Below are 27,817 nucleotides of genomic sequence, written 5' to 3'. Positions count from 1 at the left end.
TCAAGAGTTCAACCACTGTAAGCCTTAAATGGCTACACTTGACCATTGCAACTGATGGATGTCATTTTTTCAAGGGGAGGACCTAAAGGAGTGAGAATCAGGCAGATCAAGGACATGCTTCTTGAGGTAGGACAACTATTTAGACTTTGGGTAGCTTTGAAATGCACTTTGTTGGCAGTCACCCATGTAGTTTATACTCATACTTTATTTTTTTCTTAAATAGCACAATACAATTGAAATACTTAGAGAAGAAGCCATCTGCTGCCTTATCACATACCTTGGAGAGACGGAAGAGGACCTTTTCATGGAGTTTGGTGTAAGTAATTCAGCATCGTGTGTGTGTGTGTGTGTATTCCACTGATCATCTGAATTCATTAAGATTCAGTAAGTATAAAAGTCTAATGTATAATCCACTAACCTATTTTTTTTTAAATTTGCTTTACAAGGACACCAAAGAATTTAAGGCCAACCTTGAAAGGCAGGTGATGAAAACTGCCATCATCGGTGACCGGTACACCCCTGGATCTGACCATAAGTAGCCTCCATTGTGGTGGGAACAAAAATCCTGGAGGGCCAGGATTTCCCAAGGTGCTGTGTGTTACTCATGGGAATAATATATGCTCTCAATCTGAGCTAATGCAAGGATCTGAAATACACTTTTGAAGTTGTTCAGAAGCTGTTCCTTGACCTTGATGTTACCAGCATTATGTTAAAGATGCTGACTCTGTTTCAAAAATTGTTAACTGTTTTGAATCCTGTATATGTAACATTGACCTTAAAGGTGTTTGCTGCATTGTGTAAAAAAACGATGCAAGATCTTGTAAAGTTTGGTAGGCATTGAAAGTTGACATTTACTGAACACTTGCTTGGAAGTAGTACTGCAACAAAATGTTTTCTAAGTGTTTTTTTTGTTTTTTTACCAGTTGAACACATTTGTTTCTGTGGTCTTAAATACATAAAGGCATATTGTTTAACTTGGTTGCGATGGTATAAATTTAAGTTTCTGGTTTATTTTCACTTTTTAAATATAAAGTGTTGAATGCCTACAGTTAAAAAATAAAAAAGTGATTTGCTAAAAAACTGTTGAATGAATTCATTTTTTAAAAGCTATTACAATAAAAAATAAGAAAAAGCTAAAATGATGATAATAATGAAGAAAATCAGCAACTTAATATTTTAAACGATTAACTTAAAAAATTGTTTTTGTAATTGCTGTAATTAATTACATAACACTTTAAAATCATTTTAAATAATGTGGAAAAAGTAATTGGAGGAACATAATTTTTATGAGTAAACAACTTAAAAACATGTTTTCAAGCTACCAATTATTAAGTAAGTGGTAATTAAAATCACCTTTGATTATGGAGGAAAAGTTAATTCCCTATTGCCAGTCTTGGCAGCCGGGGATCAGTCCGCCAGGGCCTCTGCTCCTGGCCGCCGCCCGGCACACAATGCACCCGACCCCTATGGCGCCTCCTGCGGGTGGTGGGTCTGCGGGAGGATGGGCCCATGTCCCCTCTTCGGGCTGTGCCCGGCCGGGCCCCATGGACTAAGGCCCGGCCACCAGACGCTCGCCCTCGGGCACCCTCCCCGGGCCTGGCTCCAGGGCGGGGCCCCGGTAACCCTATCCCGGGCAGGGTAAACTGTTCCCTCGATGTTCTCTTCATAAGGGTCTTCTGAATCGCTCTTTGTCTGGTCCCTCACCCAGGACCAATTTGCCATGGGAGACCCTACCAGGGGGCAAAAGCCCCCAGACAACATAGCCCCTGGGATCCCTGGGACACACAAACCCCTCCACCACGATAAGGTAGCGATTCACAGAGAGGCGGCCAGGAGCAGAGGCCCCGGCGGACTGATCCCCGGCTGCCAAGACTGGCAATAGGGACATGGAATGTCACCTCTCTGGTGGGGAAGGAGCCTGAGTTAGTGCGTGAGGTTGAGAGGTACCGGCTAGATATAGTCGGGCTCACCTCTACGCATGGCTTGGGTTCTGGAACCAGTCTCCTGGAGAGGGGCTGGACTCTGTCTCAGTCTGGAGTTGCCCCTGGTGAGAGGCGGCGGGCTGGGGTGGGTATTCTAATATCCCCTTTGCTGCTGGTACGTTGGGGTTTTTCCCGGTGGATGAGAGGGTTTGTTCCCTGCGCCTTAGGGCCGGGGAACGGGTCCTGACTGTCATCTGCGCTTGGGGGGGGGGGGGGGGGGGGGGGGGGTGCTGGAAGGTGCCCCACCTGGAGACTCTGTTGTCCTGCTGGGAGACTTCAATGCTCACGTGGGTAACGACAGCGAGACCTGGAGGGGCGTGATTGGGAGGAACGGCCTCCCTGATCTGAACCCGAGTGGTGTTTTGTTATTGGACTTCTGTGCAAATCACAGTTTGGCCATAACGAACACCTTGTTCAAAAATAAGAGTGTCCATAAGTGCACGTGGCACCAGGACGCTCTAGGCCGCAGGTCGATGATCGATTTTGTAATCGTATCACCAGACCTGCGACCATATGTTCTGGACACTCGGGTAAAGAGAGGGGCTGAGCTGTCAACTGATCACCACCTGGTGGTGAGTTGGATCAGGGGGCGGGGGAGGACGCTGGACAGACCCGGTGCACCTAAACGCGTAGTGAGGGTGTGCTGGGAACGTCTAGCAGAGGCCCCAGTCCGCGAGATCTTCAACACACACCTCCGGCAGAGCTTCAACAGCATTCCGAGGGAGACTGGGGACATTGAGTCTGAATGGACCATGTTCAGCGTCTCCATCGCCGAAGCTGCTGCATTGAGCTGCGGCCGCAAGGTGGTTGATGCCTGCCGTGGTGGTAATCCCCGAACCAAATGGTGGACACCAGAGGTGAAGGGAGCCACCAGGCTGAAGAAGGAGTCCTATCGGGCTTGGTTAGCCTGTGGGACTCCGGAGGCAGCTGACAGGTATCGACAGGCCAAGCGGAATGCGGCTCGGGCAGTGGCTGAAGCAAAGACTCGGGTGTGGGAGGAGTTCGGAGAGGCCATGGAAAAAGACTTTCGGACTGCCTCGAAGAGATTCTGGCAAACCGTCAGGCGTCTCAGGAGGGGAAAGCGGTGCTCTACCTGCACTGTGTATAGTGCTGGCGGAGCGCTACTGACGTCGACTGAGAAAATTGTCAGGCGGTGGAAGGAATACTTCGAGGACCTCCTTAATCCCACTGACACGTCTTCCGAGGAGGAAGCAGAGTCTGGGGATGAGGGGAATGACCCGCCAATTTCCGGGGGCGAGGTCACTGAGGCAGTTAAACAACTCCTTGGTGGCAGAGCCCCTGGTGTTGATGAGGTCCGCCCCGAGTTCCTGAAGGCTCTGGACGTTGTAGGGCTGTCTTGGTTGACATGCCTCTGCAATGTTGCGTGGAGATCAGGGGCAGTACCCCTGGACTGGCAGACCGGGGTGGTGGTCCCCATCTTTAAGAAGGGAGACCGGAGGGTGTGTTCCAATTACAGGGGAATCATACTCCTCAGCCTCCCTGGGAAAGTCTATGCCAGGGTGCTGGAAAGGAGAGTTCGTCCGCTAGTCGAACCTCAGATACAGGAGGAACAATGCGGTTTTCGTCCTGGTCGCGGAACACTGGACCAGCTCTTTAGCCTCTCGAGGATACTTGAGGGTGCATGGGAGTTTGCCCAACCAGTCTACATGTGTTTTGTGGACTTGGAGAAGGCATTCGACCGTGTCCCTCGGGGTGTCCTGTGGGAGGTGTTGCGGGAGTATGGGGTGTCTGGCCCATTGCTACGGGCCATTCGATCCCTGTACAACCGTTGCAAGAGCTTGGTTCGCATTGCCAGTAACAAGTCGGACTCGTTCCCGGTGGGTGATGGGCTCCGCCAGGGCTGCCCTTTGTCACCGGTTCTGTTCATAATTTTTATGGACAGGATTTCTAGGCGCAGCCAAGTGGCGGAGGGCTTTCACTTCGGTGGCCTCAGAATCTCATCTCTGCTTTTTGCGGATGATGTGGTTCTGTTGGCTTCATCGGGTGAAGGCCTCCAGCTCGCACTGGAACGGTTCGCAGCCGAGTGTGAAGCAGCAGGAATGAGGATCAGCACCTCCAAATCTGAGGCCATGGTTCTCAGCCGGAAAAGGGTGGAGTGCCCACTCCGGGTCGGGGATGAGTTCCTGCCCCAAGTGGAAGAGTTCAAGTATCTCGGGGTCTTGTTCGCGAGTGATGGGAGAAGGGAGCCGGAGATCGACAGACGGATTGGTGCTGTGGCTGCAGTGATGCGGACGCTGCACCGGTCCGTCGTGGTGAAGAGGGAGCTGAGTGTAAAAGCGAAGCTCTCAATTTACCGGTCGATCTACGTCCCTACCCTCACCTATGGCCACGAGCTGTGGGTAGTGACCGAAAGAACGAGATCGCGGATACAAGCGGCAGAAATGAGCTTCCTCCGAAGGGTGGCTGGCCTCTCCCTTAGAGATAGGGTGAGAAGTTCGGCCATCTGGGAGGGGCTCAGAGTAGAGCCACTGCTCCTCCACATCGAAAGGAGTCAGTTGAGATGGTTCGGGCATCTGACAAGGATAAAGCGGATGAAGATGGATTGATGGAAGTTAATTCCCCTAACTCAATATAGTTTGTTGGTTTAATATAATTTCAACATAAGTTATCGTAACTCAAAAAGATTAATGGAAACTGTTGTGTTAATTTTTTTTTTTTGTTGAGCTTAAACAATAGTTTGTAGAGTGTGGACAGGTCACAAATCTGTTGCATAGATTGGCAAAAGATTGGTTAGAGACTGGTGCAGAGAGACAGACAACAATTCACACTAGTATTCAATTTAGAATCACTAATTAACCTAACCTCCACTAACGGCATGTCTTTAGACTATGAGAGAGCCAGAGAACCCATGCAGACATGTGAAGAACATCCAAACTCCACACAGAAAGGACCCAGCCAGATGGTGGGCCCAGGGCCTTCTTGCTATGAGGCAACAGTGCTACCCACCATGCTATAAAATTAGTTTTTACATTTGTGTAGCTGTGTAACTTGCATTGGTCTAACCCTTCATGTCAGTTTGAAATCAAGACAGCTTCCTGGTAGCTGATAAAACCTCAGCCACCTCCCCCCATGTTAGCAGATGGAACAGGAGAAAAACTGGAGAAAAAAAAATTACAGTAAATTGTTCTGAAATTAGATTTCTGTCAAACTAAAGTCGTATTTGAAAACTTACAATGCAACTCTTCTCCCAGTGTCTGATTGCTTTCGGTTTAACAAGTCGTGTTTGCATTAAACCAAATGAATTCAGCTTTTTCAACCCTCTCAAGTCCAGGAGTTCTCTCCTTAGAGTGAATGCTAGTCTGACGTTCACTGTTTCTAACACTCCCTCTTTGCCTTCTTTTTCCATGCAGAGTTTCCACACTTACCTCATTTGCTCCATTGTCCAACACTGTTTTTTGTGCAAACAAGACTATTTCAAAAGTTTTCCCTTTCAGGGATTACAGGAAACTGCACAGTGTGAAGCTCTAAGTTATGGGAAAACATGTCCAGAACAATCAAGAATGCAGCCAGCTATGTGAAGTTCCAAGGAGGGGTGGGCAATATATCAAATACACAAGATGCATCGCGGGATTTTCCACGTACGATGGTTAAAATGGCTTTATCGTAACCATCAAGACACATGCACACATGCATGTATTTTTCTCCCACATGCTGCAAATTAGGGCTGCACGATTTTGCATAAAATGAGAATCACGATTTTTTTGCTTAGAATTGAGATCACGATTCTCTCACGATTTTCTTTTCCAATATAAATATTTCTTGCACTTATTAACTGCACATCAACTTCGTAACAGTTGAGACTGAACATAAAAACAATAAATAAACATAAAAACAATAAATGTCTCACATTTTGTCGTTGCCGCAAAATGTTGTACTGCTTGTAATTCCATCTCCACCGTTGCTCGACACTGCGTGTATAGAGCAGGTAGTGCAACATTTTTAAAATAGTTGCAGGACAGCACTGTGTAGCGTTTGTCTAGGGTGTTGATCATTTTCCTAAATCCCTCGTTTTGAACAGTGTTGATGGGAGCCATATCTTTGGTCAGGTGATAAGTGATAGCCTCCGTAATTTCTTTGTGCCTGCGGGAGTTCGACGGGTATGGGGAAGCGCTGTATAAGGTTCCCGTTATTGATGTTTGGGTGGTTGACCGGGACGGATTTTCTCCTGTCACTTTCTTGGCCTTTACAGCTTCGTCATCTCTCACGTACTCTCCATTGTTTTTTCCCTGCCAGCTGACTTCTGTATCACGTGGTATAAGCCTCCGCCCGTGTCATTTGTTGAGCAGGAAGAGTGAGCGCTTGTTTTCATGCAGCTTATGTCCCGGAACAAAATGCGGTACAATCGTCATCTTTTTTTTTCTTTCTTTCTTTTTTTTTTTTTAAAATCGTTGTCATTTCGAAATGAGATCGCACATAAGTATGAATTGAGATCGCGATTTTCTAACGATTAATTGTGCAGCCCTACTGCAAATGCATCATTTTCCAACCAGAAAATCTTCTACCCGGTACACTCCATTGAGCTTGCATGTTTCTATACTACCAGATAGAGAATATACTCGCTGTTATTTGGATTTCACAAGGAGGATGTTGAACAAAATGCGGTAATTTGCAAAACATGCCGTAAAACTATTGCTGCTAAAGGTAGAAGTACCACGAATTTATTCTATGGCAAAACGAAGAATGTTTTGAACCCCGCATGTCAACATTCCCTGATACATCAAATAAAAGGTCAAATAAACCAGGTGTGATACCTGTGACTCTTCTACGTCAGTCTTTTTTATAGTCGCTGCCTAGACTTTTGTTTCTGTAATTTGAGGGCATCACATTTTTATTTTACAATTTCATATATTAGAAGAAATGTTCCCTCTAAGCTGCGCGTGTGTGCAATTGCGCACTGCTGGCACGGTCTCTGCGCACAGAAAATCTGCGTTGCGCACACAAAAAAATCTAACCTGAATTGAAATTAAAATTAATACTTTAACAATTCTGTTTTGCAGTGTTAGTCAGTAAGTGACTGGCTGCTCCAGTATGGGATTAGAACGATGCCACCTTATCCCATAGTCCGGCCAATAATGCGATTCACATTCGTATATACCCAGCTAATCAATGTCGTTGACAGGCTATGACAGCGTCCTTATGTGCCAACACTGGTGTTTTAGCTAGCAAAGCGGCGTGGCTAATGTGGAGTGAAGCCACGTTAATGACAACGTGTACAACCATTGGAGATGTGAGCAGGACAGACGGAACAAATGACGGAAAAAGTGTGGACTTTATAGCAGTTTTTAAATTGTGTTGATAGGCCACGTAAAACCAGAGTTATGATAAAAAAAAAATATACAATGTTTGGCTTTCTTCCTGAATACTATCGTTTTTTATATTTACTGTGGGAAGAAACGGTAAAAACTGTGTTTTATAAGGTAAACGCTTGAAAGCACTCTCCGCCTGTGAGCAAAACCAACCCCCCCAAAAAAATGGCATTTAGTTGTTTAGGAAGGGGGGAAGTTTTAGCAGTGACGGCGGTGTTTTGAGATGTGAGAGATTTGCAACGTTTAGCGCAAATCTTGTGTAGTTAGTGTGTAGTGTAGTCAATAGTTGGGACAAAAAATCAGCCCGGGCATTTTAACTACAGACTGGCCCACCAGGTATTATAGGAAAAACCATAAAGCCTTTGAATGAAAACAAGCGTCGTTGTGACAGTGATGTACACTGTCTTGTTGGTATATATGTATCACTCTAATAAACTTAAACCTACACCATCCTCCCTATTCTGGTATTCTAAACAGTACTTAGCAGAAACCCAAAGACTGCTTGGTCGAGTTAACCTCCTGAACTATCTACAACATATGGTGGAAACCTGAAATTAAGACAGAGAAGACTAGAGGTGACACATGACCATTACTGAATATTAAAATTAATAAATGACAGATGTTTGCATAACTCAGATATTTTCATAAACTATTTATTTACCACATCAATAAACAGCATGGCAGGGCAAAATATTTTTTCTAACATGGCAACCTTTAAAAAGTGAAAGGAGACAGAAAGACAGGTGAGAAAGAATAAATCTTAATTGACTTTTTGATGGCATTTTACACAGTACTGGTACAGTATCTAGAAAATGTGGGAAAATACTGGCATCATATACATACTTACTTACATACTGAAAGTTTAACCAAAAGGCATTTCCAGGTGAAATGGGCTGACAAATCCTGAGCATAACCATGTATAATATCCACTGAAGTTAAAAAGAGGTGCTTTGCAACATTAAACTGTAGTGTGCCAAATAAAAAAGTCAAATACGTATTTTTCGGACCATAAGGTGCACGGGATTATAAGACACATTAAGCGAAACAAAGCAGTCAGATAAATCAAACTATTCAAATCATTCTTCTTGCTTCCTCCACTTCTGTACCATTGATTCATTAATGCTGTATTGTATCACAGCTGCTCTATTCCTGTGTTGTTGCAGTACATTAATGACTAACCTTCTATTGTGGATGGATTATCTCAGTTGTTCTCCTGACTGAAGTTTGGTCCGTTTACAGCATCCTGCCATGCAAACTGCATTTGTCTCTAACCATCAGGAACCTTCACGTTAACTTTTATCAAGTGGAAAGCGTTGTTAGCGTTGATTCCTCCAGCTTCACTGTTTATGTTATGCTAACATAGCTGTGTCGCTAGCACACCATTATATACCAGCTCGCCCAACTTCAGTAACCTTACTAACGTCACTGCTGTTTAGTTTCCTGTCTTCATTTATGTTGGAAGTGATAGCAGAGCTGTACGTTTGAATTTTTTCAGAAATCTCTCAGTCAGAACATGTTACATCATGCTCAGGTAACTAGCGAAACTAGCAAGCTAACTTCCGCTAACTTCTAACTCCGTTAAATGTAATAAATTCTGTTTTCATGGATGCCTGGATGTTAAACTTCATAGTTAAACCTGGTAAAGCAGCAATGCTGATCGTTTTATTAAAGATGAAAGAATTTAGACAGTTTTTAACTCTCAGTGATGCTGCAGTGTTCGTTTGACTTTGGGGACCTGAAGCCAACGGAGTTTAGGACCCAGATTACTGGGACTCTCCTCAGCTCTTTCTGGGATAGTGGCGCGGCTGCCCCTCTGTTGGTCTTCCTTGGTCTCTTGTGTTCTGGGGGCCTCTGGATGTCTGGAGTCTTGATCTCCTCCATACCTGCTTCATGCCCTGGAGGTCGGGGCAGTGGCCCCCCACACCCTCTAGCAGATCATTACATGAAGGAACCTTTTAAAAACAAGCGCGTTCATGCTCACAGGTGTACACACGGGTGATCACACACACAAATTACACCCTTTTTGGCTCCTACCTCAAAGCACACAGTGCGCTGTCGATCTCACGTGCTGCACAATAATGTTTAATATTTAGTATTTACTGTCATATTCTCATATATCATTGTGATCTTGTTTATTACTCTCGTTTTCTTCTGCTTGCTTTCTTTTTTCTTTCTCAACAGGTGATCCAGGTGATCGATATATGTATTTTTTGTCTGCTTATTCTGTTGGTTTTTGTTTTTTGCCCTTTTTCCCCGTCCCTCTTCTCAGGTTTTTTTCTTTCCCTCTTTCTTTCTCCACATTCTCTCCTCCAGTCAAGTCTGTCCCGTATTCAGCAAGTGAAAATAAAATAAACAATAAAAAGTTGAATCAAATGGACCATTACGGCAAGGCTGGGATGGTCCATTTGGTAAAGTAAATCCGTTGGGCATCTTTCTTCGCCTTTAGACAATAATTCTGATGGCAAAAGAACCAAACGGGACAGGTTAAAAAAAAAAAAAAAAAAAAAAAGGACCCAGATTACTCCCAGATTTACGAGCACCTTAGTCCGATAAATACGGCAATAACGACGGCCCGCTTGCATGTTCTACAAAAAAAAAGTGCTTTGGGTGGGTATCTGACGGACAAACACCAAACCAGTTCCATATCACTGAAGTGGCACCATTTTTACAAACCAATTCTGGTTAATCTGTTTCACTGAGCGATCCGCTTTCTCCCTTCTCATTCTCCGTTACCGCCATGCTTTTTTGGCCATGTGCGCATGCGCGTTTTACCCATATTCTATCGCGATATTTCATTTTCTTATCGTTGCCTAACATTGTACCGGTATTACCGTGAACGGTATAATATGGCCCAGCCCTAGTTGTAAGATTCGGATAATTATTTGTTAAAAGCTAGAAATTTTAAATGAGAATAAGAAAGAAAAGTATTTCTTTGTGCGCTGGCAAAACTTTGCTAGACCCGCCCCTGCACAGTTACCAGCTGTCAGCTGCTTAGAAAAGGATCCTGGTGTTATTTGTCTCTCAGAAACAGTTCATAACTTCCCTTCAACTCATTCATGTCACCTAAAAGGTAATCCTGTTTCTCCATCACCTGTTCAGCTCTGATGATTCAGTAAGGACATCTCCTGGTTTCATCTTCGTGTTTCCCTCTCACCACATATCCAAACCGATATCAAGACCAGCAGCTTTTACAGCTGTGGCTCCAGCAAACATCAGCTGATACTAGAAAGTAATATTAAATCAATTCCAACAACAGCTTATCAAGTTTAAAGGTGCTTCTGTTGTTTAACACGACCTCCGCTAGTTTCCTCTTTCTGGCGCAAAGTGGGAGATAAACAAGCAAGAGAGACTTGCGGCAGAAACGCCGATCAGCTGATCATTGATCAGTTTCGTGATTGAAGTAGCAGCAGGAGAGGGAGGGGTAGAGAAGAGAGAAGAAGAGGCAGCTGACAGCGTAAAGAGACAGAATAACTCCAGCTTTGTGTCTTTTTTTTTCACTCTAGCTGAAGTACGGGACAAATCGCGTTTATTTTCAGCTCAATACGAAACGTGTAATATTAACTCTGAATACGAGAGGATTCCGTCTTTTACGGGACGGTTGGCAACTCTACTAACTAACCTTATGAATAAAATAAAGTTCACTATCAGTAACATCATAGCACCCACCCAGGAGTATAGAAACTCCGTCATGCTAGCTAGTACGCAGTACGAGTTATTGTAACTGACGGTAAAAAGTTAGCACAACGAAAATAAACTATATCTAAACTTGGTTTATATCTGACCCAGATAGACTGCAGGTCATAACTTCTCACCTGAAGTTCAGTTCACCTGACACTCGCACCGGCGGCCGCCTCGGGTCTCTCCTCCTCCGCCTCCCCTTTCCCTCATCCACCTGCTGGCCTCCACCACTTGCTAATTTTACTGAATGTGTGAAAGTTCCACCATAGCCACCACCAAACAATTGAGTTATTTTTACACATCTGCCAGCATCTGTCCAATCCACCACCTTTCACTGTTTACACCGTTACGGGAAAAAAAACAACAACAAAAAAACATCGACCCATAAAAACGAAAAATTACCATCATGCCCGATGGCCAGTCCAGCTATGTATCAGACTGTTGTTCTCCTTTATCTCATAGCGGACAGAAATTATTTTTTGGAGCGACACAAATAATTTGTGTGGCATCAAATTTGATCCTGATTGTTCTGTAAATAATTTGAAATGTTTATTTAAAAAAAAAGAAAAAAGGCCTTGGCTGCATTTTTAGGTAAACAGCTGCAAAAAACTTTGTTGTTTGCATAACTCAGTTACTTTTTTGAAGAAGTAACTATATAATTAATTGCCCAACATTGGTCATTATATACTGTATTTTGCAGACAGAGAGTTACAGGACTCTCTCCCAGACCACTCATAATACAAGTCAGAGCTTTATAAAAAAAATAATAAATAAATAAATAAAAAAGAAAGTTGTGTTTTCAAAATTGGAGTTCAAGTTATTTTTACTTCCAATAGTGTTAACATACTAAACAGGTCATGAACAAGATTTTGTTAAATTTTCATTGTAAGTGGGCTAAAGCAGTTAATTAAAAGTAGTCTAACATAAATGTAAATGCTGTAATTTGATTATTTTAATAAACCATGTAACTTGGATGGATTCGATGCTGGCGTGACCACAGTGCACACGTCTGCTGTTGCTCACAGTGGTCCAAAGGACCGCTCAGGGAGTTTGTGTGTTCGCTCAGACACATGAAAAATTAGAGGGAACATTGGTTAGAAGCACCTTTTTAATTTCAGTTGTTTATTTATTTTCTCTCATGAATTATTACTTGATGTACTTTTTTGTTGCTGTGATGTTTGTTAAAGGTTTAGTGTTGACCACAGAAAGAAGCTTACTGTGACAGTATTGTCATTTGTGAAAAACCTCTGTGCGCAACGGATGGTTAAAAAATGGTTCAAATAAACATTTCAATTCATTCCGATTTTTTGTAATATAAATATGGAATTGTCGATTTGAATGAGTACACCAGAGGAATTTTAGGCACTGGTTAAATATAACATCTGTTTTTGGAGGTTATTAAAACACATCACGATATATCCAGTATCGCAATATAGCCAAAAAAATATCACAATATTAGAGTCCTCGTATCACCCAGCCCTAGTTCAAAGGTGTTTGCATTTGGACCTGATAGCAGACATGACTTTGATACCATGTTTCCACACCCCAGTCACAGAATGGCACAGCATATTTCTAGTTTTGGCTTCAGTTTGTTACAACAGGAAGAAGCTTTGATCTGTAATCTATCTCCTTGTATTGTCTGAAACTACCAAAAAAAGCTGTAACAAATGGCTCACACGTTCCTGAAGCTAAATAAATGTTTTAAATCTGATTCTTTTATATGACCAATGGGGAAAAGCCTAAAATTTCTCAGTTTGCTTAATAAGAAAATTAGCAAGTATTTACATTTGAAAAGGAGGCGTTGATTTCAAGAAGAGAATAGAGAAAATTCTTGAACATTTCACTTGAACATAAAGGAACTTTTGAATATGTAAAGACATTTCATTCCTACTGTGTATTCCTGCCAATGAGGAAATATTCCTGCAGTCAGTGTTTAGAAACATGGTTAGTGATTCTTCAGTTACTGGTACGTTCAAAACAATCCATGCTTTCTGAAACTTAGGAGAGGGAGCATGGACCAAAGCACAAAAGTAAATCAGAATGGTTGAAAATAAAGAAAATACATGGTTTTCAATGGCTAAGCCAGAGTCCAGACCTTAACCAGACTGAGATGCTGTGGCATGACTTAAGAAGAGCTGTGTAATTAAAGCATGTCATAAATATTGATGAACTGAAAATATGTAGGAGGAATCATCTAAAATTCTTTCTTTCCAATGTGCAAGACTCATTAGCATCCACAGGAAATCTCTGATGGAGTCGCTACTGTTAAGCTGAACTGAAAATTAAACAGGCTATCAAAACCCAACCCTACAGATGATTGTCCGAAATAATAATAACTCACAACATCACTTAAGCAAGGGCAGCCTCACCATGAATGTAGTTCAAGGTATATCTTCCCAGTATTTATTTGTTGGCTTACTTTCCAAACTGTTCTAACTTTTCAGGGGGTGTGTGATGGCTGCCCTTACAGCCACACAGTGGTAATTCCCACCATGTTGGTGTAGAGGCTTATAAGTAACATTGCATTCACATTTGTCTTTCTTTAAATATAGGAATTAATTTACAGGACAATAAATAACTGGTTTTGGTTTAGAGTTAATTCACATATCCACATAACACTGCATTCTAAAATAAGTGCGCACATTTTAGTTTACACTGTTATGTATGATTAATCTTTTGTTTTCTGAGTTACCTTAGTTGCAGCTGTTCCAGTCCCTTGATTAAGGAGCCAAGAGGTGGAAAAGGGGCGGCGCGAGCTTTAAAGGAAGTTTGCTAATTGGTTCATGCCATAACTCTGGACCATGGGGGGGAATTGGAGTTCATTATGTTTGGTTTAGTTAGGTTTTGTGTGTTTTACCCCTTCTCCTGTTTTTGTGGGCTGATCAGCCACTATTTAAGTTTCCCCTTTGTCTCGTTAAGTTAGGTCAGTTTGTTTGAGTTATCAGTAGTGTTGTCAACTTTGAGTAGAGTTCTGTTATTTTGACCTCTTTTATGGGCCCAAGATTTTGATTGTTTTTGCATGATTTAACCAATTATGTTTTTTGGGTTAAATAAAAAATCATTTTTTTGGACTTTAACCTGTGCCTAAGTTTCCTTCACTGCTCGGTCCATCACAGGGTGATTCACTCATGTTACAATTATCAATATTGAGAGTTGAAAGAAAACTCCTCAACTGAGAACATTAAGTGAATCCCACAAGCAGCCAGAGGTGGATATTGACTACACTTAAACATCTAAGGGATGTTCCACCAAAATAAAGCAAAGCATAGTGTTAAGATTGCATAAAAGCTTTACCTATACGATCTAAAGAGAAATACTTGATCAGAATGAAAGCACCAGCGGCAAATCATAACACTATGTATACAGTAACCTACTGCTACCTCTAGCACAAGTGATCTCAATGAACCTCTTAGTTATTTTACAGGAAGCACCTGTTCAGTCCAGAAGGTCAGCTCAGAAACGTTATCATACGTATATCTGTCTGTCCCATGTAAATATATTTATCTTCCAACAACTGAGAACGAAGGCTGTTAACAAGACCAACTGGGATAAGATGAGAATAAGATTGCTCCACATTATATCTGCCTACTCCCAAAATCAATTTGGGAGATATTATTTTGAGAAGCAAATGTCAAATTTACATACTGGGCTCAGAGGATAAAGACACTTAAACACGCACCAAAGTGCATCAAATATACCTAAAATAATTGGTGCTATGTTTAGTTTGGCAAGGACTGACAATATTCTGGATGGTGCTTGTCCACATGCAATAGTGCATATTCTATAATTAGGTCTAGATGTCAAATGTACAACTATTCAAATGGGTTAGTCGGGTCCACTGAGGAATAAGTGCTCATTGAGAGCAGATGCTGATTGAAATGAAGCGTGCACACAGGGAGATATTAATATCACCTAAAGGATTATGCCAAAAAGCAGTACAAAATATTACACACAGTGCCTCAGAAAGTAAAATTAAATAATTTCCTACGTGGTGTCTGAGGGCCAAGCTGAACTCTCTGTATTTAATTAATTGAGCTGAGAGAACTATAAACAGCAAGCCTTTGACTCTTCATCCCATTTCCCCCTAAAGCTTGCTGGATATAAATATCAGTATGGAACCATGCTGGGCTTTCACAAAGAGGATTAGAGTGAGGAGAGAGGAATCAGACAAAAAAAAAAAAATCTTGCTTTACTTTATTTAGTGACACCAGCATTTGTCTTTGAATCTGGAAGCCATAGCAGGCATACAAGCCCAACATGCCTTCCATTTCCAATGTGGGAAACAGCTTTGTTTTTGACGCATGAATTTTGAAATGGATGATTTCTGAAATTCTTTCACAAGGTTTTTCCAAATGTTCTCAACATAATGGACTACATAAATTTTAAATTTAGACCCTCAAAATTAGTTTGACAAGGAATTTGCATGGCAGCAGAATACAGAGAGATGCCCTAACCCAAACAAACCTTTGCTTTCCTACTGCACTGGAGGTTAAACAATCTTTGGAGTTGGACCAAGAGAGGTTTATCCATCTGCTATTTGACCACTCTGATGAAAATCCAATCATCTACTTGACCAAGGGGGAACCAAGAGACATCAGAAGTCACAGCAGCCAGCTTGGCAAACCAGCAAAAGTCCCATCATCAGAACCTAATTAAAAAAACCTGGGGCTAGCAGACTCAGATCTCCACTCTTCCAACACTAAGCGTGGTGGAAGGGGAGGGGCTCAGCAGGCTTTTGCAGCAGACTCACATGTGGAAATGGGAAGGCAGAAACAGCCAACATGCAGCCAGAGCTGACAGACTGTGAGATAAGAGGGTGCCGGGAAACACAGCTCTGATTTGTGATACCACAAATGGTAGAAATGTGAGCTGACCCTCAAAGGTGTGAGCAAAGAAACAAAAAAAAATTAAGCACTGTGATTCATACAAACTCACTTTAATTCAACAATGTAATCACAAAGCTGTTCTATTGGACTGCAGAGGATTGCTGCAAAGGACATTAGACATTGCCAGGCTTTCTTTGTGTTCGCTGGTGTGATAAAACCTAAAACCCCAGTCACATATAAGTCTTTCTTAATCCGGTATCTCTGCTTCAGCCTCTATATGCGTTCACATAAAGGAATCATCTGACAAATCGTTACTTCTTTAACAAAAACTAAGCAAGAGTGCAGAAGCAAGGTGTGAAACATTAACTGTTGCTGTTTCCATAGGAATTAAGATGGCAAGTAGCACTCGGGTCCCGCTAAACTGATTATAAGCACGTGTGTGCACCTCTACATAACCAGATATTTTGGCTGTTTGCAGGCCTGGAGCATTCAGGTGTGTGCTACCACATTTCCAAGGAGTAAGTAATAATCTCAGACGAGCAAAACCCAGAAGCCACATCTCAGACTCTACAGGCCAGTTAGCATGTTAAATGTTAGCATTTATGAGAGTATAATTAGAAAAAAGACTGAACAAGTATGGCTTCTTTTTCTCTAATTAAAACACGGCAGGAGGTTTGCAAAGTTGCAACTGAACAAACGATACAACGTCTGGAACAATGCCCTTTGGAAAGACAAGACCGAAGTGGAGATGCTTGGCCATAATGCAAAGTACCACATCTGGCGAAAATCAAACACAACATATCAGTACAAACACCTACCATCTGTCAAGTTACAGTCCTTGGGGACTCATAATGTGGGCCACAGAACCTTGACCTCACTGAGTCACCAATAAACTCCTGTATATACAAAAATACCCTAAAATCAAATGCGAGGACTGAAAGCTGTAACAAAATGTAACAAAATAATGATCCTAAACACATCAGCAAATCTACAACAAAATGACTGAAAAAGAAAAGAACCAAGGTGTTGCAATGGCCCAATCAAAGCCATCAACCCAAAATTCCTCTACTGATGACCTCTGACCTCATCAGAAAATGATTACTGTTGCTAAATGTGGTTCTACAAGATATTATAGCTGCCAGGGAAAGATTCAGCATAAGCATGGTGCTAGAACACACCCCAATGGCTTTAGAGATGACTACCTTAACTGCACCAGCAGTGAAAATGTGACATTGTTTCAGCTCAGGCTTTTCATTTTTTGCTGGTTTGTTGTCTGCAAGAAAACAATAGGAGGCATCTGCCAACTGAGCATTTGAGATATTAACAGCTTACTGTGTTGCCATTCATCATTTTTGTAAACAAAACGAGAAAAACACAGATGACAACACGTTATTTAGTTTCAATGGTGCTGTGCCATTATTGTAGTATCACTACAGCATGCATGTTTTTGTGTCAGATCCTGTAAAAACAACCAGACACACTGACAAATAACCAGGCCATTTATTGTTCTATTCGTGTGCCAAGTTGCTGAAAGGACTTGTGTTTGAAACAGAAAAAAAAAACCCAGTGTAACCACAGTTTTGGGCTACTGGATTCAAATCTATCTGCGCCTGCAGGGTCATATGCAGAACTGTGTGACGTGTGGCTAAGCTCTAGCCAACAAGATTATCAAATGATCCAATAAACTTTGGATGATAGTCACAGACATGATCACAAGGTGCTAAGCTCGATGGAAAACAGAGTCGCCTGTGCCGCTTCCCAAAGCCTGCTCCACCGAGAGGCACAGAGAGAGCAGTGCTGAAAGAGCGAGGGCAAGATGGGGAGCGTAGGAACTGCATAGGTCACAGCGCATCAGTGAGAAAAGCAGTGAACACCCTCGGAGAAAGAAAAGAATCAGAGAAAACTAGTACTGCTGTAGCAGCGCAAAATTCAGGGCTTATAAAAGATGACAGCCTTGTAAGTTACAGCCTCCTCCTATCAGTAATTACAGTGTAGCCAGACAGTCATAAAATCTAATGCATTGTAAATTATGAGTTGTTACACAGAAACCATTAATTCTGCATGAGAACAGGCAACTGGGCAGCGCTCTCTCCATTGGTTTGCCTCCTCGTGCTGCGATTAAACTGACAATTAATTACTGAGAGAGAAGGCCAAGCGAACAACAACAATCCGATACGTCACTGATCCCCTAAGGGAAATGCTCTTTGCTGTTTGCCCTGCTCCAAGAAGAGGTCAAGGGCAACAGCTCCAGTGGCCTGCAGAGAGATGCTTCGACACAGCAGCAATTGCAGGGTCTGGATGCAGTGGAATTCTGTACAAAATAGTTAAAGAATTTAATCAAGCAAGCAGAGTTAGGGCCCAACAATTTAGGAAAAAATAGCCAACTGATTCTTCAGCATAAATAAATGTTCACCTCACCTCTAAAATTAATCAGACCACAGAGAATAATGCTGCCGGTTGTGTCAATTCAATTCAATTCAATTTTATTTATATAGCGCCAAATCACAACAAAAGTCGCCTCAAGGCGCTTTATATTGTACAGTAGATAGCACAATAATAAATACAGAGAAAAACCCAACAATCATATCATATGACCCCCTATGAGCAAGCACTTTGGCGACAGTGGGAAGGAAAAACTCCCTTTTAACAGGAAGAAACCTCCGGCAGAACCAGGCTCAGGGAGGGGCGGCCATCTGCTGCGACCGGTTGGGGTGAAAGAAGGAAAACAGGATAAAGACATGCTGTGGACGAGAGACAGAGATTAATAACAGATATGATTCGATGCAGAGAGGTCTATTAACACATAGTGAGTGAGAAGGTGACTGGAAAGGAAAAACTCAATGCATCATGGGAATCCCCGGCAGCCTACGTCTATTGCAGCATAACTAAGGGAGGATTCAGGGTCACCTGGTCCAGCCCTAACTATATGCTTTAGCAAAAAGGAAAGTTTTAAGCCTAACCTTGAAAGTAGAGATAGTGTCTGTCTCCTGAATCCAAACTGGAAGCTGGTTCCACAGAAGAGGGGCCTGAAAACTGAAGGCTCTCCCTCCCATTCTACTTTTAAATACTCTAGGAACAACAAGTAAGCCTGCAGAGCGAGAGCGAAGTGCTCTAATAGGGTGATATGGTACTACAAGGTCATTAAGATAAGATGGGGCCTGATTATTTAAGACCTTGTATGTGAGGAGCAGGATTTTGAATTCAATTCTGGATTTAACAGGAAGCCAATGAAGGGAAGCCAAAACAGGAGAAATATGCTCTCTCTTTCTAGTCCCTGTCAGTACTCTTGCTGCAGCATTTTGGATTAACTGAAGACTTTTCAGGGAGTTTTTAGGACATCCTGATAATAATGAGTTACAGTAGTCCAGCCTGGAAGTAATGAAGGCATGAACTAGTTTTTCAGCATCACTCTGAGACAGGATATTTCTAATTTTAGAGATGTTGCGCAAATGGAAGAAAGCAGTCTTACATATTTGTTTAATATGTGCCTTGAAGGACATGTCCTGGTCAAAAATGACTCCAAGGTTCCTCACAGCATTACTGGAGGCCAAGGTAATGCCATCCAGAGTAAGGATCTGCTTAGATACCATATTTCTAAGATTTTCAGGGCCGAGTACAATAACCTCAGTTTTATCTGAATTAAGAAGCAGGAAGTTAGCGGCCATCCAGGTCTTTATGTCTTTAAGACATTCCTGCAGTTTAACTAATTGGTGTGTGTTACCTGGCTTCATGGATAGATAGAGCTGCGTATCATCTGCATAGCAGTGAAAATTTATGCTATGTCTTCTAATGATGCTACCTAGGGGAAGCATGTATAATGTAAATAGAATTGGTCCTAGCACTGAACCCTGTGGAACTCCATAATTAACCTCAGCATGTGAAGAAGACTCTCCATTTACTTGAACAAATTGGAGTCTATTAGATAGATATGATACAAACCACTGCAGTGCAGTACCTGTAATACCTACAGCATGTTCTAATCGCTCTAATAGGATATTATGGTCGACAGTATCAAACGCTGCACTGAGGTCTAGCAGGACAAGCACAGAGATGAGTCCACTGTCAGAGGCCATAAGAAGATCATTTGTAACCTTCACTAAAGCTGTTTCTGTGCTGTGATGAGCTCTGAAACCTGACTGAAACTCTTCAAATAAGCCATTCCTCTGCAGATGATCTGTTAGCTGTTTGACAACTACTCTTTCAAGGATTTTTGATATGAAAGGAAGGTTGGAGATTGGCCTGTAATTAGCTAAGACAGCTGGGTCTAGAGATGGTTTTTTAAGTAAAGGTTTAACTACAGCCAGCTTGAAGGCCTGTGGTACATAGCCAATTATTAGAGATAGATTGATCATATTTATGATTGAAGAATTAATTAATGGCAGGACTTCTTTGAGCAGTTTTGTAGGAATGGGGTCTAAAAGACACGTTGATGGTTTGGAGGAAGTAATTATTGAAGTTAACTCAGAAAGATCGATTGGAGAAAAAGAGTCTAACTTAACATCAATGGTACTAAAAGTAGCTGTAGATAATATTACATCTGTGGGATGATTATTGGTAATTTTTTCTCTAATGATAAAAATTTTATTTCTGAAGAAGTTCATGAAGTCATTACTAGTTAACGTTAAAGGGATTGTTGGCTCAGTAGAGCTCTGACTTTTTGTCAGCCTGGCTACAGTGCTGAAGAGAAACCTGGGGTTGTTCTTATTTTCTTCAATCAGTGACGAATAGTAAGATGTTCTGGCTTTGCGGAGGGCTTTCTTATAAAGCAGCAAACTATTTCTCCAGGCTAAATGATGATCCTCTAAATTTGTGACACGCCATTTCCTCTCCAGTTTACGAGTTATCTGCTTTAGGCTACGTGTTTGAGAATTATACCACGGAGTCAGGTACTTCTGATTTGAGACCTTAGTTTTCACTGGAGCTACAGTATCCAGAGTCGTACGTAGTGAGGAGGTAAAATTATTAACAAGATAATCGACCTCTGTTGGAGTAGCGTTCAGATATCTGCCCTGCTCTATGTTGGTACAGGGCATTGAAGATAATAACAGAGTCATCACAGAGTTGAGACGAGTCAAAGAAGCATCATCTTTTAGGCAAATACTACATTATTAGCAGAATTAGAATCACTCAAATAATGATAAGAACTCTTTGGCCAGTCAGTGACCATGTTTTGGGCTTCCTCTGATTTTGCTGACAGCTCTGCTCAAAGATATTCTGAGAAGTGTCTTATCTCTAGAAGCACAATGAAGCATTATTTGTTTGTGGGATCCTATGATGTTTATATTATGCACATGTGCAGAGGACAGCAACTAGCCCCTGAGCTGTGGCTGCTGCAGGCTTTTATAAAAAAGGAAAACTATATATATAAAAAATGCAGATCTTCTTTTCACTGTTTGGTAGGAGGGGCTAAAATGCCTCTTTTTCATGTTGAAGGTTGCCAAACCCTGGGTTAGGCGATCTCAGAGACATAATAGAGAGCTTCCTCCGAAGGGTGGCTGGGTTCTCTCTTAGAGATAAGGTGAGAAGTTCAGCCATCCGGGACAGGCTCAGAGTAAAGCCCCTGCTCCTCCACATCAAAAGGAGCCAGTTGAGGTGGCCCGGGCATCGGATAAGGATGCCTCCTGCCCGCCTCCTCTGTGAAGTGTTCCGGGCATGTCCCACCGGGAGGAGCCCCCAGGGCAGCCCGGGACATGCTGGAGAGATTATATCTCCTGGCTGGCCTGGGAACAGCTTGGTGTTCCCCCGGACAAGCTGGAGGAGGTAAAACTGGAAACAGACTTGAAAAGAAACAGTTCTGATGAAGCACTGATGCCTCAAAGCTAGAAGGTCTTAGTTTGGTTCTCTGTGGCGTTTTTTGTCCCCTGTGGCTGCATAGGTTTCCTCCTTCCTCCCAAAGGAAGCATAAAGTCCAGAGCATAAAGTGTTTTATAAATATGAGCAACAAAGGTAAATATGGCTTGTCGTATAAAGTGCTTTGAGTGGTCAGTAAGATTAGACAAGCGCTAACAGATTTTGAAACCAGACATAACCTGTGTGAGGGCTGTGTGGGGGAGAGCTACCTCCTCTGTGAGCTCCACAGTTTCTGGTCAGTCAATTGATCTGTACAAACGAGCAGATTAAAGCGTGTTGTGTGAGTTAACGTATAGCCTGAGATCAATAAAACTGATGTGTCTGTCAGATTTTAAGGTTAGGGTAGTGTGCTCTTTTGGGGAATAAACCACTAAAAAGACACCACCCACTCATTATTTCTCCAAGGATCAAAAATCATAGAGATGTGTTTCTTTGACAAAAGCCTCTTTAGCTAACATAAATCTAAGCACACCTCATTAACCAGGCACCAGGCTACAGTTTCCTTTTTGTTGTCATAGGGCTAATGTTAATTAGTTACAGTGTGTAAATGTACTCATCATTATAGCTGGTGAAATCAACTTGCAACAGCTTGTTTAAGGCACTTTTAACAATGTAGGCTGTAGGGCTGGGCGATATGGCCTAAAATCCATATCACGGTATAATTTGAAGCATGTGCGGTAACGATATATATCACGATATATTCTTTTCTTCTGTATAACGTATTTTACACACTATAAGGCACACTTAACATCCTTTAATTTTCTCAAAAATCGACAGTGTGCCTTATATACGAATTCTGGTTGTGCTTACTGACCTCGAACCGATATTATGTAGTGTACGGCGCGCAGAAATCTGTCAAAAAATGTTTTATTACGACTTTGGTAAGCTATGAAGGCGCACCGCTTGATGAATTGGCAGAGCATTACGGCTGCCGTAGTCAGGAGCCTTGCGGAGTAATCCAAAACTGGGTCCAAAACTCCGTCGGCTTCAGGTCCCAAAGTCAAACGAACACTGCGGCATCACTGAGAGTTAAAAACTGTCTAAATTCTTTAATCTTTAATAAAATGACCAGCGTTGCTGCGTTACCAGGTGTAACAATTAAGTTTAACATCCAGCATCCATGAAAACAGAATCTATTAAATTTAATGGAGTTAGAAGTTAGCAGGAAGTTAGCTCGCTAGCTTCCACCTAAACGTGATATAGCATGTTCTGACTGAGAGATTTCTGAAAAATTAAAACGTACAGCTCTGCTATCACTTCCAACATAAATGAAGACAGAAAACTAAACAGCAGTGACGTTTGTAGGGTTACTGAAGTTGGACTAGCTGGTATATAATGATGTGCTACGTGATCACTAGCAAAACAGCTACGTTAGCATAACAGTGAAGCTGAAGGATGAACGCTAACTTTTTCCCACTCGATAAAAGTTAACGTGAGGGTTTCTGGTGGTTAGAGACAAATGCAATTGCATGGCAGGATGCTGTAAACGGACCAAACTTCAGTTAGGAAAACAACTGAGATAATTCATCCACAATACGAGGTTAGTCATTAATATACTGCAACAACATGGGAATAGAGCAGCTGCGAGAGAATTCAGCATTAATGAATCAATGGTACGGAAGTGGAGGAAGCGCAGTTTTTGGCTTTCCCCATGTTCCAAAAGTGCTTCGTCTCTTTGCTATTACTGTCGCCCGGCATAATTTGCAGATGATGTTGTTTTTAGCCGCTGCAATGCTTTCGACCAAAACAGGCGCAGCTTGATGACACCATCAACATGCGCTATCGCGGTAGAGCGGTATAGTCAAAATCTCTACCGTTGGCCAAATTTATATCGTTTCTACCGTATACCGTTTATACCGCCCACCCCTAGTAGGCTGCTTATGTGAAAGTGTAGAGAGCACCTTGAAAGTGTAAATAAAAGTGCAAGACTGAGATTCTGACAATGTGAATTTGGTATGGATGACATGATGTGTATGCCAGCATTGCATTATGGACCCCGCCGCAGATTACAGATATCCCACTATGTATATTTAGCATTTTGCCACAGTTACTGTCACTTAAGAAGCACAGCAGCTGCCTGACTGCACAAGGAAAGAAGGCAAGGATGTAGCAATGTGCAGGGTTAACGTGCAAGTGTAAAAAAAAGGGGTAGCCTTGAATATTTGAGCATCACCTAGCTACGGTAAAATCTGTTTTCCAGGAATTGGAAAATGTGGCTGGACCTGATGATGTCGATCACAGGCAAACATAGCTTTCTCAGAAACTAGCCCAGGTATCCATGATTGCAGCCTTGACGCCCTCAACTGAAGCATCGGTGTGTGGATTCCTTCCTGCATGATGGTCGGATGGTGACTTGACGCTAAATCCCAATGATGAAGTGTTTCCAAACATAATAAGACATTGAAGCTGATGACATTAAAATGGGCTCATTTCAATGTAAAGGTCTTCGTAAAGTAGCAGTTGCCAAAGGAAAAAAAAAATCCAACTGACATTTGACAAACCACGCTGTATACTTTAAAGGAATATGTTCCCCGAAGGCACCAAAATGCCACTGCGTGCAGTAACAAACAGTAATCCACAAGCTGACAGAGTTCCCCTTAAATCGTGTGGACAAGGAAAGCGTAAGCGCATTGAAACTGTGAACGAGTTAATAAGCCCGTTCTGTAACACACTTTTCTGTTGTGCTCTATACAAATGCTATTCATCAATGTCATGCGCAGTTTATCTCATCCAGGAGGGCCCATGCTGTTCCATAAATTCAGCTCCAATAACATCCAGAACTAAAATATGATGTAATTAAGAGGGCTTTTCTGCAGATTCATAAAAAACAGTCTTCATTTTCCTGCATTGCAAACAGCAAATGTTTCAAAAGATCGATTTTGTGCATTGCATTCGTCCAATAACTCAAACAGGCAGGATGCCTTTGCACATAAAACCCCCACATGAGGGTTAAATTAGTTAAAACAGGCCTATTAGATGCACACCCAGGGACTTGCTTCCTCTCACAGGATGCCAATAAGATGTAGTTTACAACCCAGCACATGTCAACAGCCTATTTGCAGATATAACGACTGAGTTTTGAAGAAGGAGTGTTTGATAATGATTTAGCACAGACAGCTTTTGAAAAAGGACTCAAATTCATTAGTTTCATGGGGGAAGGTAAAAGGAGGAAAATCAGAGGGGCTCTTTCCAGCGCTGCACCAGTAATTTATTGATCCACAATCAATGTCATCATGACTTTTAGAAGGACTAGCAGCTGTGATCGCAGCACCTACAATTGTGGAAACAGTTTCTAAATCTCAACATCTGTCAGAGCTTTTGTGACAGAAAAATTGCTTCCATCAAGCTTGAGCTTAATCAAACAGAGGATTTAAACAGCATTACAGCAGCAGAATGGAAATGAGTTCTTCTATACTTTACTTCATCAAACTAGACCTCCAGACCCACGTCCTGGTTCCCATTTTCAGATGTCATTTCCTAATTGAGATTAAACCACTGCATTTTGTGTCACAGGAGACAAATGGAGAACCGCGGGACATTTCTGAAATTAAATGGAACTTTCCCGTCATTCACACAATTCCAGTGTCTGGTAGCATGCCAGTACACAGGCTTAAATGAGAGAATCTGGCAGAGCTGATCGTATTAACGACCCAGGCGGCATTGTAAAGGTTGTGCTCCCACAAAAGAGATGGTTACACTCCACCGCTTAAAAACAGTGTCAAGAAGTACTGATGTAAGCACTTCAAGGAGCATGGTACAATTCCAGAAAGAGGATCAGTCCTGTGGGAGGGAGACGCATTTGTGCATGTGCAGTGTTTATATTTCAAAGAAACTGTCAAAGTAAATCTATAGGAATGGATTTTTGGGAGGCTTAGGCACACTGTTCACAGCAAGTATAGACACTGACCGAGAACTGTGTTATGACCCTTAGATTACAAGGTAAAATCAGCATCTTGCCACTGAGGATTATATGGCTCGCTTTCAGTTTTTGACTTCTTGGTGTAATGTAGCAGTATCTGACAGGGTGATAAAGGACAGCAAGGTGACACACAAATTCTTTTATGCTGTGCAACTGAGAGCAGACGGCTTTTCTGAGTTCATGTTAATTGACATGGATTAGAGGCCAGATAAATCCGTTATATCTGATATCAAGCTATGAAGTACAAAGCATTATGAAATGCACAATGCTCTCATCTACTTATCTGGATTTATTTTGCCTCTGCCCTTGCTCGCCTTTTTCTATGATTCTCATAAACGCAAATAAACCCGACACCTGTGAACCGGCTTCTTATTGAAATGATGCCACGCACTTAAAACCGCAGTTATTCCTACGAACTACACAGTAGAAAGCAGCTCCGAGCACCGAGCCGTGCCATTTCAAAAGACGAAAATGTATCAAACTACACCTTCAGTAGCAAGTTTTAAATCTCAGTATTACCTTCGGCGCATGCCTGCTGAAGAAAAGAAAGAAAAGAAACAAGAAATAGCCACAGTAGGAAACAACATTTACAACCACAACAAGGGTCAAACGGCGTAGTCATAAACAAAACTGCAGGTGATGGACTTGGCAAGCCTTTAACTCAATGTCACTTCCAAACACAGCATCCCTGGGAGCTGGAAGCGAACGAATATTTTTAGTGGCAAGAAAAATTCCCCGACACATAACACACCGAAGGAAAAGAAACACACATTTCCGACCCTTAATGAAAACACCCACCCGTGTTGTCGTCCGCGTCCCGTCCTTACAAGTTGTCCAGGAATCTTAGATCCGTCGGCTTCACACAGCGCTGATACCTCCTCTGCTCGGCGTCTCGAGCTGCACGCTGCGCTCATGGAGGTGGAAGAGGGGGTTGGCGGGGGGCTGTCAGCGGAGGCGAGGAGACCGTCCAATCAGAGGCCGCCTTGATGAGGAGGGATGGCGGCCAATCTGCCCCGGCAGAGAGAGAGCGAGCAGAGCCGGGTGATGCCGCTTTGTTTAACGGAGATTGACTTTCAAGCAACAGAGCGCGAGTGCCTGTGATGTGAAGGCATCTGGACGAAAATAAGCATGCGTACTAGTTGGGGGAGGTTTTCCAGCTGCTTCCGTAAAGAACGCCTTTATTTAATTGAGACACCATTAATGACATGGCGGGATTAACCATTGAAGGGGAACTGAGTATGTATGCAGCCATCACCATTATGTTCCCATTAAGTCATGAAACAGACCTACTGAAACACGAGTCAGTTCAATCAAAACTGGTGCAAATTACCTACAGTCACATTTAAGTTCACAACAATAATCCGTGAATAAATATACAAATATTAAAACATAGTTGTATCCATTAGACAAGGCTGTGGCCAAGTTGACCATACCGTTTAATGGGCATTCCAGTCCATGCCTCATATTTTTTTAGACCCATGATGGAAATGCTCTTTGCTCATCGCTAGAGCTGATCCATTTGATTGGCAGGTTCACCTGCAACAATATAATTACTAAATAATTAAGCATGTCAGCAGTTTTGCTGTTTTATTGTTTGTTTGTTTGTTTTTTAAGTGAAGTGGCTTCATTACAGTTTGCTTCCAAGGAGCCAGACTTTCTTGTCATTTTTAAAGTGGCCTTGAAATTAGCTGCTTTTTTAAAAAAAAATAAATACATTTTTTGGTCTAGTCTTTGTATTTGACCATATTCCGAATAATTGTTTTAAGCCATTAAATCACTAACTAATAAATGATTCAAGCATAACTCAAGGGATGAATGAGTTTTGCATCTAAACATAACAGATAACTTAGCATAGAAACAGTTTTAAATTGCATCTTTATACACTTTGTTACTAGCAGCCTGTTGGAAAAAATATGTAATTTGTTCCAGTTTCTTCAGGTGAATTTGCAAATCATCCCAATGATAGCAGTTATCACGCAGAGAGTAAATAGTCACATTTTTTGCCCTGACTAAGTTATTCCCAATCATAAACTTGCTATTTCCCACCACTGTGTCCAGCTTATACTTCAGCTAAGTTAAGATAAGTGAAAGACAAAAAAATAGGTGGCAGGCCTAAAAAAAAAAAAGATCTACAGCTGGTGATCATATCTGAAAGTCTTGCTCTAAAGAAATCCAACAAAGACTTGTTGCAGGACTGAGAGATGCATCTGGCCCTTCAATTAATCTGTTTACTCT

At 42.0% G+C, this 27,817-nt stretch overlaps 1 protein-coding gene and 1 pseudogene across 4 annotated transcripts in view; one reads left to right on the top strand and one right to left on the bottom strand.

Annotated features, from left to right (window-relative positions):
• LOC134620491 (beta-1,3-galactosyltransferase 1-like) overlaps positions 1–26,579 on the bottom strand; it is a 191,140-nt gene extending 164,561 nt beyond the window's left edge. For all 4 annotated transcript variants that reach the window (XM_063466669.1, XM_063466670.1, XM_063466671.1 and 1 more), the window contains exon 1: positions 26,381–26,579. The gene's annotated coding sequence lies outside the window, so the exon portion shown is untranslated. The remainder of the gene's footprint in view (positions 1–26,380) is intronic.
• LOC134621128 (uncharacterized) lies at positions 29–26,569 on the top strand (annotated as a pseudogene).
• Positions 26,580–27,817: the final 1,238 nt, after the last annotated feature.

Source organism: Pelmatolapia mariae, linkage group LG23, assembly GCF_036321145.2.
Source record: "Pelmatolapia mariae isolate MD_Pm_ZW linkage group LG23, Pm_UMD_F_2, whole genome shotgun sequence".
Lineage (NCBI taxonomy): Eukaryota > Metazoa > Chordata > Actinopteri > Cichliformes > Cichlidae > Pelmatolapia > Pelmatolapia mariae.
Note: the sequence above shows the minus strand (reverse complement) of the source record. Positions and strands in the feature narration are given on the sequence as shown.